This window comes from Equus caballus, chromosome 23 (assembly GCF_041296265.1).
Source record: "Equus caballus isolate H_3958 breed thoroughbred chromosome 23, TB-T2T, whole genome shotgun sequence".
NCBI classification, from domain to species: domain Eukaryota; kingdom Metazoa; phylum Chordata; class Mammalia; order Perissodactyla; family Equidae; genus Equus; species Equus caballus.
The window spans coordinates 60,867,464-60,880,884 of NC_091706.1; the positions used below are offsets into that span (position 1 = coordinate 60,867,464).

The window sequence follows — 13,421 nt, forward strand, 5'->3', positions numbered from 1 at the left end:
TCAGCCACAGGAGGAGGAAGGCTGGGAGGGACCGCAGTGGCTGTTGAGCAGGATATCAGACCATTCGGATACCAGCTTCCCGTCACGGGTCTCGATCTTCTTCACCACGACGGCCTTGGAGGAGCTGATGCAGCTGAAGGAGATGGAGGCCCCACCAGAGCTGAAGCTGGACTGGAAGGAGCTCAGGCCATAGTTGAGGCCAGGGCTCGTAAGGTCCCTGAAGTTCCTTGAACTCAGCCCACCTGAGTAGCCGCTGGCGGTCTTGGTATGGATGCTCAAGTTCTGTATCCCAGACTCCAGCCGGCTCTCCTCGCTCTCCAGCAGTTTGCAGTAGGTGGCCGTTTCCACGTCCAGGGCAAGCCTGACATTCATGAGCTCCTGGTATTCACGCAGCTGCCATGCTATGTCCTGCTTGGCCGTTCTTAGAGCGGCCTCCAGCTTGGTCACCTTGGCCTCAGCATCCTTGACATTTAGGTCCCCATGCTGCTCAGCATCAGCAATGGTGGCCTCCAGGGAAGCATTCTGGCCTTTAAGGCCAACGATCTCAGCCCACAGTTGGTTGATGTTCGGTTCGTCTCGGAAATACCCATCTTCATGCGATGGAGGTCATCTCCGTGCATCCCAGTAAATGTCTGCAGCTCCCCGTACTTGTTCTGGTAGGTGAACTCAGCATCCACCCGGCAGCGGTTGGCGATCTCCTGCACTGGGCCTTGACCTCGGTGATGATGCTGTTCAGATCCAGGGAGCGGGTGTTGTCCATGGGGAGGACCACAGACGTGTCTGAGACCTGGGACTGCAGCTCACAGTCTCCTCTTCATACAGCTGCCTGAAGAAGTTGATCTCATCCTTCAGCCCTTCTAGGCGGGACTCCAGCTCTACCTTGTTCATGTAACCTTCACCCATATCCTTCCTGATGAGGACAAACTCACTCTCCATCTCTGCGTGCTTGTTGACCTTGTCCTCTTATTCTTGAAGTCCTCCAACAGCCCCTGCATGTTGCCAACCTCCACCTCCATCTTCAGCTTCTCCTGGCCCAGTGCATCAAGTTGCCACCAAAGGTTGTTGATGTAGGCTTCTACCATGTTGGCCATGTTGCTCCGATGCATCTCCTGCTGCTGCAGCAGGCTCCACTTGGTCTCCAAAATCTTGTTCCAGGTGCCGCCCTTTGTTGATGAAGGAGACAGACTTGTTGAGGGTCTTGATCTGCTCCTTCTCCTGGGTGAACATGGTCTGGATGTTGGTGTCCACATCCAGGTTAATGGGACTCAGCAGGGTCTGGTTCACTGTGACAGTGGTGATGCTCCCTCACCACCAATCCTCCTATAACCCCCGACAGCCTCATGCTGCTGCCCAGGCCACTCTGGAAGCTGCTGCTCTTGCTCCCCACCTAGGAGAAGGTCGAGGAGCTGATGCAGGTGCCAGGTTCACTGGTGTATGAGCACGCTGAAGGCCCGGGGCCCAGAGGTGGACACCTTGTAGGACTCATGGGTCATCCTGATGGACATGGTGGAGGTTGGAGTGGAGGCCAGTAGGCTGAACCAGATGGAGATTCAAGAAGGAGCAGAGATGCTGCTTCTAGGTGGACCAGAATTCATTTTCTAACAGTTCTGGAAGTCCAAGATTAGGAGGACACATGGTTGGTTTCTAGTGAGAGTTCTCTTCCTAGCTTACAGACAGCCACCTTCTCATTGTGTCCTTACCCGGCAGAGAGAGAGAGAGAGAGAGAGAGAGGAGGGCGGTCTGGTGTTTCTTGTTATAAGAGCCCTAATCCCATCATAAGGCCACACCCTCATGACCTCATCGAAACCAAATAGACTCCCAAAAGCTCTGTCTCTAAATATTATAATGTTGGGGGTTAGGATTTCCACACATGAATTTGAGGGGGGCACAATTCAATCCATGGAATCATTGATAGAAGCCTAGGTAGATTGTTTGGGAACATATGCCATTAGATTGACAGATTTAGTAAAATGTTTTTTTCTTAAAAATGTGGTTACGGATTTTTATTTTAATGTATTTTAAAGCCTTTTTTGTTTCCTTCTCTTTGCCCAAGTTGAGAACTTCTTTCCTTATTCCCTGAAATGAGGTAATCAATGGATACTAAAGATCCAGGAGAGTATGCTGGAGGCTTCATAAAATACTAAGTATGAAATTATCCTCTTTAATATATATGAGATAAAATCACAGCAGTGTGATATGACACATTTAAGAGATATTAATTCTAATGTTAAGAGCCAAAGATTTGAAACATTTGACATGTCCACTGATGGAAGATTGACTGAATAAATAGCAGTGTATTGATATAAATTAATATTACAGGGAAGTAGTGTGAGGCTGCTGTCTGTGATCTTCAAGATTTACATTTTGGAAAATGCAAAGTATAGAGTGTTTTATATATATATATATATACATGTATATATAATATTTATAGTTACACTTTTATTTACATAGGATATTGCTGAACTAATAGGAACAATCAATTAACAAGAGATCGCATCCATTGTGGGGAGCGGAACTGACTGAGGACACAGCAGAGAAGGAACTTATTCTCCACCTCTCTTCTTTTTCTACATTCACAAGTGTGCATCAATTGCATGCATTTTAAGGAAACTAAACAAGACCTAGGCATAAATTCTCTTTAAATTCCCTGCCAGTTTTTCTTAGATTTCTGTTCAGGTATTCCTTTCTTGAATTTCGTTGGTGTGTCTGAATGGAAGAACGTGTGTGTGTGTTTGAGTCAATGCTAAGAATTGAAATTGATAGTGATTATTGGTTCTATCTTTACATTTTCTGTAATTCAAGAAAACAATGTTTGGGAGTTTCCGTCCTTAACGCCCTATTTCTATAGAGAGCAGCTACAATTTCAGATCATTACTCCAATTCCAGGAAGAGTCTTAGAACTTTTGCTTCCAAAAGAGAAAATTTGCTAGTATTGGTTATTCATTTTATTCATTAACCTGCTTCTCTCCAGTAGCTGTTTTCACTCCTTCACAGTTGAGAAATGGGTTGACGCAGAACACAGAGATTCTGGCCTAGAATATGTTAATCTTCAGCTGAGGAGATGGTTCACTTTTGGTTTTTTATGACCTTCCCTATGCCCTGCCCCCAAGACTATTTGTTTACACACATTATTAGGATTTGCGTGTGTGTGTGACATCTTTCTTATTGTACTTCCCAAGACTTTCTATAGCTTGGTGCATGGCAGAATCTTTGTTAACTAAACAAACGACCAATGTCTAGGTCAGATAGCATGTGCTTAAAACATGTTCGTTGAATGAATGCATAAATTGATAAATGAATAAAGAAATTAATAGAACAGCTACCACACTGCTCAGAATTCCTGTGACTCTTCCATTTAAAAAAAATCTATTGATTCTAGTAAAGTTTAGGATAAAATAAAAACTGTATGTTCCTGTCTGTGTACAAACAACATCTTTTGCATCTTTCTCAGTAGCCTATTCTCCTATTTCTCAGGGCCGTATTCTGTCACTTCCCTCCATCTGCTCTCTGCTTTTTCTTCTCCAAATGCCATGCTGGTCCTTTACATATGCTCTCTCATCTTTTACATATGCTTCCCCTCTGACACACACAAAGAGCTCTCTCCATTTGCCACCGGTGAACTTCTGCTTACATGTTCATTACAAAATGAGATCTGGATTACATTTTGTCCTCACAGGTAGGATTATTTGCCACACTCCAGTGACTCCTTTTGTAACCTGCTAACTCTAATCTCTCACATTGCATTCATTTGCTTACTATCCATCTTACTCATAATTATTTGAATTCTGAAAGTTCATTTATATATATATTCTTATATATACATATATACCTATTATATATACAGAAACTACTTTAAATATATTTTAGAGGAACATAAGGTAGAAAAATGTGGAAGAGAGAAAGAAACAGAGATGTAAACTGCTGACATTCTTAATACTATAATCCTTGGTATAGAGCATACATTCAATAAACATTTAAAAAAATAAAGAATAAATAAAAGAGTAAAGGATTGGAATTAGCATGCTATCTTGTAAGCACTTTTCAGAACATATATTGAATGCTAAGCATTATCTGTTATACATTTCTTCGAAACAAACCCAGACCTCAAATCAAGATGTGTTTATAGTTTATACATTCATAGCATAGAACATTAATTTGAAGAGCAAACTTTTAGTAAAATACCTTTCTTCCACTTTACATATTATGCCATGCTTCATCGACTGGGTCTTATCTCCCATAACTTTTGGCATAGAACTAAAAGAAACGAAAGAGGAGAAAGTGGACTACTATATAGAGAAAGTAGGGTTCCAGCAACCAACTTGTTAGTGTCAAATTTTAATTTTCTCATTTGTAAGGAATTTCGATTGCATCAGTAGTTGTGTTCTTTATGTACATGCCTCTTCTGCTTTGAAATGCTGTTCCAAGGGGCTCACAAAATAATCAGCCCCTTTGAATCATTTGGCTAGAGCTAAATAAGTCCTAGTTCCAATTGCATTAATGAAGCAGTAAGGGAAACTGCTCATTTGGGAGCTGCACAAAGTGTTCACTGGTTGCTAGTACATCAGCCTGCAAGATGTATGTGTCAGTGTCTTAGAATCTTATAGATACAACTCAACTTGGTTAGTCTTAATAATATGTCTAGGATTGATAAATCTGCATGATTTTATTTATTAGTTTGTCACTGAAATTCAAATTTATGTATTCAGTGGTTTTTCAAAAGTCATCAAATCAGACAATTTGTTAATTACAATATGGGACCAATGTCTTTTTCCACATTATTATTTAACAACATCTTTTCTAGTATGTCATTTTAACGTTATAGGGGTTTTTTGGGTGAGTTATTAGGAAAATGTATGTCTTCTTCATTAAAACAAACTGCAGGGGTATCAGAAACTATGTTTCACTTGAATTAACTGTTCAACTTCGTGTTCTCTATAGGACATGGAATGGCTCTGATTTGATCACTATATTACCAAAAGCTCTATGAAGGAGGTAGAACACAGGTAGACTTATACTGTTCCCCTGTATCTAACAAGTACAGGTCTTAGAATGTCTACATTGTACCACCCTAACAATTCGTTGACTGCTCAACGCTTTCTGGTTAAATATCAAATGCCTTTTCAGCCAGGTTTAAAAAATATGTATTTATACCCTCCAAAGTGTCAATCAGCTAATTTACATATATCAGTTAATTTCTGCCTCCTCTTGGTTCATTGTTTTCCATTGTGAGACCGTTGGAATGAAGGGAGGAAGTAAAACAAATCTGGGTGACTTTAGACTAATAAAGTCAATATTTTATGGGTCTTTGTATATATTACTGAAGCCACAAAACATGGGTCTAAAGATAATTGATTGTTAGATCCTTATAAATCAAGAAGAAAGAAAAGAATATTTAAGTTAAATAATAATTAGTTTAGAAATGGATATTTAAAAGGTGTCACAGTTAATTTTGATGTGATGGAAATTCTTTTACTGCTTCAATTTGCCTTAATAAAAAATATATATTATTATAGAGAAGCATATGCTCAATTTAGGGACTTCATAAAAATACTGGAAAGTATAACAAATGCTCAAAATCACCTTAATAAGACCAATCCATAATGATACAGCCACAGATAACACCACTAACAAATTGGGGGTTTATGGAAATTTTTGCAACTTTGACTCTTTCTGAACGGTGGACTTTGGAATCTATTCAGCTTGTATATTTATTGGTTGTGTTATACTGCATTAATCATTTAACCACTAAATTTTTTTTCAAATTGATAGTTCTCCATTTGTTTTAAAAAATATATGATCCTTTTTGCTTCTTTCTGCATTCAATAGTTTATTTTATTTATTTTTTTCACCCTGTCTTATTTTTATTGAGGTAACATTAGTTTCTAACATTACATAAATTTCAAGTGTACATCATTATATTTTGATTTCTGTGTAGACTACATCATGTTCACCACCCAAAGACTAATTACCATCTATCACTGTACACATGCACCCTATCATCCCTTTCCCCCATTCCCATCTTCCCCTTTCCACTACAGTAACCACCAATCCAATCTCTATGTCTATATGTTTGTTTGTTGTTGTTTTTATCTTATACTTAAGTGAGATCATACAGTATTTGACTTTCTCTGTTTGACTTATTTCGTTTAGCATAATACCCTCAAGGGTCCATCCATGTTGTCACAAATGGCTGGATTCCATCTCTTCTTATGTCTGAGTAGTATCCCATTGTGTATCTAGACCACATCTTCTTTACCCATGCATCGATGGATGGACACTTAGGTTGTTTCTAAGTCTTGGCTATTGTGAATGGTGCTGTGCTGAACATAGGGGTGCATGTATTTTACACATTTTTGTCTTCGTGTTCTTTGGATAAATGTCCAGAAGTGGAATAGCTGGATCGTGCTGTATTTCTAATTTTTTGAGAAATCTCTGTACTGTTTTCTGTAGTGGTTGCACTGGTTTACGTTCCCACCATCAGTGTATGAGAGTTCCATTTTCTGCACATCTTCTCCAATGCTTGCTATTTCTTGTCTTGTTAATTATAGCCATTCTGACGAGCGAGCATGAGGTGACAGGTCATTGTAGTTTTGATTTGCATTTCCCTAATAATTAGCGATGTTGAACTTGTTCTCATGTGCCTGTTGGCTGTCTGTATGTCTTCTCTGGACAAATGTCTGTTCAGATCCTTTGCCCATGTTTTAATTGGGCTGTTTGTTTTTTTGTTGTTGAGTTGTATGAGTTCTGTATATATTTTGGATATTAACCCCTTATCAGATATATGCTTTGCAAATATATTTTCCCACTTGTTAGGCTGTCTTTTCAATTTGTTGATGGTTTCCTTTGCTGTGCAGAAGATTTTTAGTTTGATGTAGTCCCATTTGCTTCTTTATTGTTTTATTTCCCTTGCCTGGTGAGACACAGTATTCAAAAAGGTGCTGTTAAGATCAATGTCAAAGAATGTACTACCTAAGCTTTCTTTCAGAATTTTCATAGTTTCAGGTCTTACGTTCAAATCTTTAACTCATTTTGATGTAATTTTTGTGTATGGTATAAGATAACGGTCTACTTTCATTCTTTTGTATGTCGTTGTCCAGTTTTCCCAACACCATTTATTGAAGAGACTTTCCTTTCTCCATTGTATGTTCTTGGATCCTTTGCAAAACTTGGCTGTCCAAAGATATGTGGGTTTATTTCTGGGCTCTCAGTTCTGTTCCACTGACCCGTGTGTCTGTTTTTGTGCCAGAACCATGCTGTTTTGATTACTAATGCGTGGTAGCATATTTTGAAATCAGGGAGTGCCACACCTCCAACTTTGATCTTTTTCCTTAGGATTGCTTCAGCTATTCGGGGTCTTTTGTTGTTCCATGTAAATTTTAGGATTCTTTGTCTAGTTCTATGAAATATATTATTGGGACTTCGATGGGGATTGCATTGAATCTGTAGTGCTTTATGTAATATGGACATTCTAACTATGTTAATTCTTCCAATCCATGAGCATGGAATATCTTTCCATTTCTTTGTATCTTTTTCACTTTCTTTCAACAATGTTTTGTAGTTTTCAGTGTGCAGGTCTTTCACCTCTTTGGTTAAATTTATTTGTAGGCATTTTATTCCTTTTGTTGTGATTGTAAATGGGATTCTATTTTTAATTTCTCTTTCTGCTATTTCATTGTTAGTCTATAGAAATGCAACTGATTTTTGTACGTTGATTTTGTATCCTGAAACTTTACTGTGTTCATTTATTATTTCTAATATTTTTTGGTGGATTTTTTTAGAGTTTTCTTTATGCAAGTCATGTCAGTCGCAAATAGTGACAGTTTTATTTCTTCCTTTCCAATTTGGATGCCTTTTATTTCTTTTTCTTGCCTGATCTTGCCACTCTGGCTGGGACTTCCAATACTATGTTAGATAAGAGCGGCGAAAGTGGGCATCCTTGTCTTAACCACTAAATATTTAAGACTAAGTTTCTATTGGTAAAATGGAGAGGATAAATGTGGTAATGTGTGCAAATCAATGAGATATTATGCACAAAGTTTAGCTATTGTAGCTATGATGATGGAGATGGTGATAGCGACGAAGATGATGATGATGCTGAATTCCACCCCAAAGTAGCGAAGTTGGAAAAAGTATGTCATAAATATAACACACAAAATTGTTCCTGTAGGCATAAATCAAATGCATACAATATCTATATAATAATTACTTTATTCAGTTGAAGGCTTTGGAAATGAATTAGAATAAGTTAAAGTATATTGGCAAATGGGGTTAAGCAAAAAACATTCTGCTTTAGCTTATTTAGAAAATCTTTCTGAAATGTTAATTCTAAATGTGTTTTTCTAGGAGAGATAAATAATATAATTACAATTTCATATTATTTTTAAATTCTCTAAAAGATTCTTAGGATCACTTTTCTGAAAACTCAAGAAATTTGGACATAAAATTCATCTTGTACTCTGCAGCTACTCTTCTGTTCTTCTAAGTACAGGGGACTCTCTCTTCACTAGGAGAAACATGCTGGTAAAGGTTTTAATTATATTTGTTGCTTGGTCAGAAATAATCTCAGCTCTACACTTAGTGTAAAAGGCAGGATAACAAGTCTTGGTCAGTATTGTGTTGGCGAGAGAGGGAGAAGGCAAGGAAGAAGGGGAAGAAAGAAGAAATGGTGAAGAAAATGGATTTGGAGAAAGGAGCAATGGCCAAATAGAGCAAGTGAGGAAGGGAAGGAGAAGAAATCCAACAATAGTAATAAGACAGTAATGATTTAAAGTATGAAAGAGCTTTTCATCTTCAATTGATTAATATTCAACTAATATTTCAACAGCGAAATTCTGTTTCTTACAAAAATCCTTTTGCACAAGTAAATCTATACCTATTTTGCATGTTACTTGGAGAGCAGTGGTTTCCACACTCTGCTCCACAAAATTCTGCTCCTGCAGAGGCGCAGCCAGACTTCACATGGTGGTTATGTGGGATGCTATGAAAATCTGAATGACCATGTGGTTCTTTCCTGCCACTTTAAGGTGAAGCATAGTTTTTTCATTCCTTCGTATTATTTAATTTGAAAACAAAATTAGTTGCTGGGGAGAAAAAAAATAGAAAACCATTGAAATAGTGAAAGAAGATTAGAAAATTTTTAAAAATGTATATTCTTGTGATTTTTAAAAGTCACAATATCACTGAAGTCAATATATGACTTGGCTCCCTTTAAGTAGTATTGATACAAGTTGAATAAGGTGTAATTAAGATTTTGTGGAGGTAGAATTAAATATGAAGCCATATGACATCAGGTAATCCTCTTTTAGGAATGTATATTTTAAAAAAACTATTGTACATAGTTATTATTGCTGTTCATTTATGTTTCAAAAAGCATTTTGAATGTAAAAGGGTAAGAGAATTTTTTTCCCAGCAGATTAGTTGTGCTGTCTACCAAAAAAACACATTAAAATAAAAAAAAATGCTAAGTTCCAATTCTTAAACAGAACAAACTTTTGGACAGTCTTTGGACAGCTGGTCCCCTGTTAACCTCAGGGGCCTCACCTCCCATCAGTGTTTCAGAGCATCACCAGTTCAAGTGATGACACTAAACTGTTGGCCTCTCTGCAAGGCAATGTGTTTTCTCATACCCCCAAGTTACACGTTAAGCATTTCTCCGGAACTAGAGAGCTGTCTTCCTTCTACATGCTACTTACTTAAGAAAGCGTCTTTCTAGACGCACCTGATTTCGGCAGCTTCAGTTGATGCTCTAGGCTGAGTTATACATAATTCCTTTGTGTTTTATTAATATTCTCATAACAGTTGTATAATTAATTGGTCATATTTTACTATAATTACCTGATAGTCAGCTATGAGCGATTACAGTCTTTATCTTAAAATGTTTTCCTATCTGAGAAGACACCTGGCCCTTATGATGCAACCTTAACATTTTGGGTGACTCTTGATACCCTTAGCTTTAAAATTTCATTATTTCCTAGAGAGACTTCAGGTTACTTATACATAACCTGTTTTATATACATTTTTTTTAATCTGCTAGATTGGGCTCAGGAAGGGGGATAATTTAGGTGCACCTGAGGAGGTTTGGGACCCTATGGTCCTGCACTGAGTTTGAAGACTACATTTCAAAGCAACTACAGCTCTCTATGACTCCAAGGGTGAGTGAGTACATTCTGAAATTGTTAATGTAACACTCTTCAAGTCCTAAACTGTCCCCACGATGTAGCTTTTATGACAGAAAGGAATTTGCAAAGTGTGATGTGTTAGGTGTCAACGTGTCTAGGATATAGTATCCGGTTATTTAATCAAATATGAATCTAGGTGCTGCTGTGACTGCATTTTTCAGATGTGGTGAACACCTACAGTCAGTTGATTTTAAGTAGGTTACCCTTGATAAAGTGGATGGGCCTCATGCAATCAGTTGAAAGTCCGTTAGAGCAAAAACTGAGCTTCCCCAAAGGAGAAGAAATTCTGCCTCCAGACTGCAGGCTCAAATTCTGTCTTTCCTTCAAATCCTGAGTTTTCAGCCTGCAGGCTCGCCCCACGCATTTTGAACTTGCCTGCCCCCGCAATCACATGGAACAATTCCAAGAAGAAAAAAAATATACATATATATATTTATATTTTATATTATATTTAAATATATATATGTTTTTTTTCTCTCTGGAGAATCCTGACTGATACACACATAGGAGGTTACAAAGAACACAACAGAAAAAAAAGTAAACAGGAAACATAGTAAATGTTAATGAAATGCTAATGTTGTCAGTTTCAGCACAGTGAAGAAATGTAAAGTTAATGCTCTGACAATAGCACTAATACACTCTGAAAATGTAGACTGACTTTTAATACACAGTGCTTTGGTTGATTCCATGCTATGCTTTCATATAAAAAAAAAGTGAATGCCTAGTCAGATAACAAATGACAACCTTATTCACCTTAAGCACGAAAAAAGTCAGAGAACATAAAGCAAACATAACATTTCCCAATTTAAACCTTGCTGTATTTAGGTTTATAGATGTAATATCTGGTAAATAATAATTTAAAGCATTATACTATGCTTACATTTAGATGTCATGAAGTAAACCTTCCAAATGAAATCCAGAGAAAAACATTATTATACTCTTAAATCATATGAATTGACAATACAGCATTTGGTCTATTAAAAGTGTTATTAGGCCGTACTAAAACCCAAACACCTCCTGGTTTCTTTTCTCAAAATGAGAGAAAGGGAGAGGAAGACAGAAGGAGAGGAGGAGGAGAAGGAGGAAGAGAAATATGCTTTGCTTTAATGAATAGACTATTTTTAACATTTATGTGTCCTTGGGAATCACATCATATATTTAACAAAATTCTACCTTTGTCTCCACCCACTTTTGACAGTGATTGTGTATTTATATTTTTAAATTCACATTGCATTTCCAAAACTGCAATGTCTTTCTATGACTCAGAGTCTGGCTTGTTACAAGATTATTTGCATATAACTGATGGCTTTCACACAAATGCTAAGCCCCATCGATTCAAGAACTAATCTTGGCCAAGGTTTGAAGTGTACCAGGATTCCTTGCCTCATGGCAGATTTACTTTAGATTTGAAATGGGGAACCCTTGTGTACTGCCCTCTGTATCCCCAAGCTACTCAGTTATTAGTCTGCTCCCATTCTTTACCATATCGTCCCAAACCAGAAAGCCAGGCCCCTGCTAAGTGTCCCCACATACACTTTTAGATTTTTGCTGGTGGAAATTCATGTCTGAACCTCAGACATCTAGAATAACACCCCAGGCTGGTAATACACTACCTACCAAGCTGAACTCTTTCTCTAGGAAACTGTATTTTCTCCCCACATTCCAAGTTAACGGACCTTATCCATGCTTTGAATGGATAAATTTTCTAGAAGCACTGGGTGGCTAATTGCATTCTCTCAGGGTCTGAAAAACTAACAATGTAGTCCAACCAAATCTATCCAGTAGGACTTTTTATTCCTCATCAGACCTTCTTGTTGAGATCTTAGCATACTTAAAGCCTAAATCAAACTGAAATTTAGAGATTGTAAGCATAATGGAAGCTTTACTATGAAGTTAAAACTTTATAGACAATAATAATTTCAAGAAAAGCTTCCTCTAAAGTTGGTGACTATGTACTATTTAAAAAACTAACTAGTATATTTATCTTCAAGGTTCATATCTACTGAATATATACTTAAATAACTACAAAATTTATATCCTTAGTTAATAAGAGCTAGTAAATTGCCAACCATGTATGAAAGTGACCCAGCAGAAATAGATTTTGTGTTAAAACACAAGAAAATGGTGTAATGTCAGTGACGTTCTTGAGGAACTTATAAGCAAGGAAACACAATATTCCATGTAAAAGAATATGTAGCCAATTTTAAAGAAATTTTGTGGTTTTGTACATATGGAGCTGGAACTTCTGTTTACTTCCTAAACAGTTTTTCTCACCTTTCAAATTTCTGTCAAAGTGCGTGATAGGTAAATGCAATATTCATGATTTTCTAAAGCAGCCATTTTATTTTAGAAATGCAGTGACAGAGAGCAATTAATTAGAGACTGTACTTTTTTGGAGAGTTTTTAAATATAATGCCTAGTTAGAACCTATGTGCCATTTATGTTGGATGAATTCCCTACCTTAGCATGAGAAGTCAGCATCTACGGCCACAGATAATTTGTCAACCACTGTGCACAACTTAGGGGTGTTTATTAATACTTATAATGAATATAAATAACTAAATAACTTTTGCTTGGCAAGAAATATGACATATCTATCACTGTGTTGAACAGAAGTGAGGAGTTTGTAATATTTTTCATGGACTTCATTGTCACCTCATCTTTTTACGATTAGATTGGACTTACAAGACAATATACTGTGGTAAGACTGTAGCTTTTATGTTACTAGGAAATGATCAATGTGTTAATTTCTGTGTATGTTTTGAGTGATATACATTTATTTTGATTATAAGAAATTTTTCACAGTGTTTTGCTTAAGTCTATTCTCAATCATCCATGATTCAGGAGAACACAAGTAGAATTTCGGATTCAAAACACGTACTATGTAAGTCATATTCCAGAGCCTTAGTCCACAATCAGCTTGCTCCGGGGTCCCAAATTTTAAATTTAGAGCTCCATGGGGAGCATAGGAGATCAGAGAAGCTTTCTGGAGGAAGACCTAAAAGCCTGTACAATAGGTCAGGTAACGGGACAGCACTTGATCTTCAGTGTTGGTTTCCACAGCCTTGAAAAAATTTTACCAGTGACACTTCTCAATGATTTGGTCCGGAAGTAGTTTCCCTTGCCAGATTGTTAAATTTAGGTCAGCACCACCACATCTGCATTGCAAGTCTGCAGAAGGGGAAGAGGAACAAAGATGACATGGTTCTGTCATCACATTGCTTATAAGATAGTGGCAAATAC

General features: G+C 37.3%; 1 pseudogene; it reads right to left on the reverse strand.

Annotated features, from left to right (window-relative positions):
* LOC100067610 (keratin, type II cytoskeletal 8 pseudogene) lies at positions 1 to 1,505 on the reverse strand (annotated as a pseudogene).
* Positions 1,506 to 13,421: the final 11,916 nt, after the last annotated feature.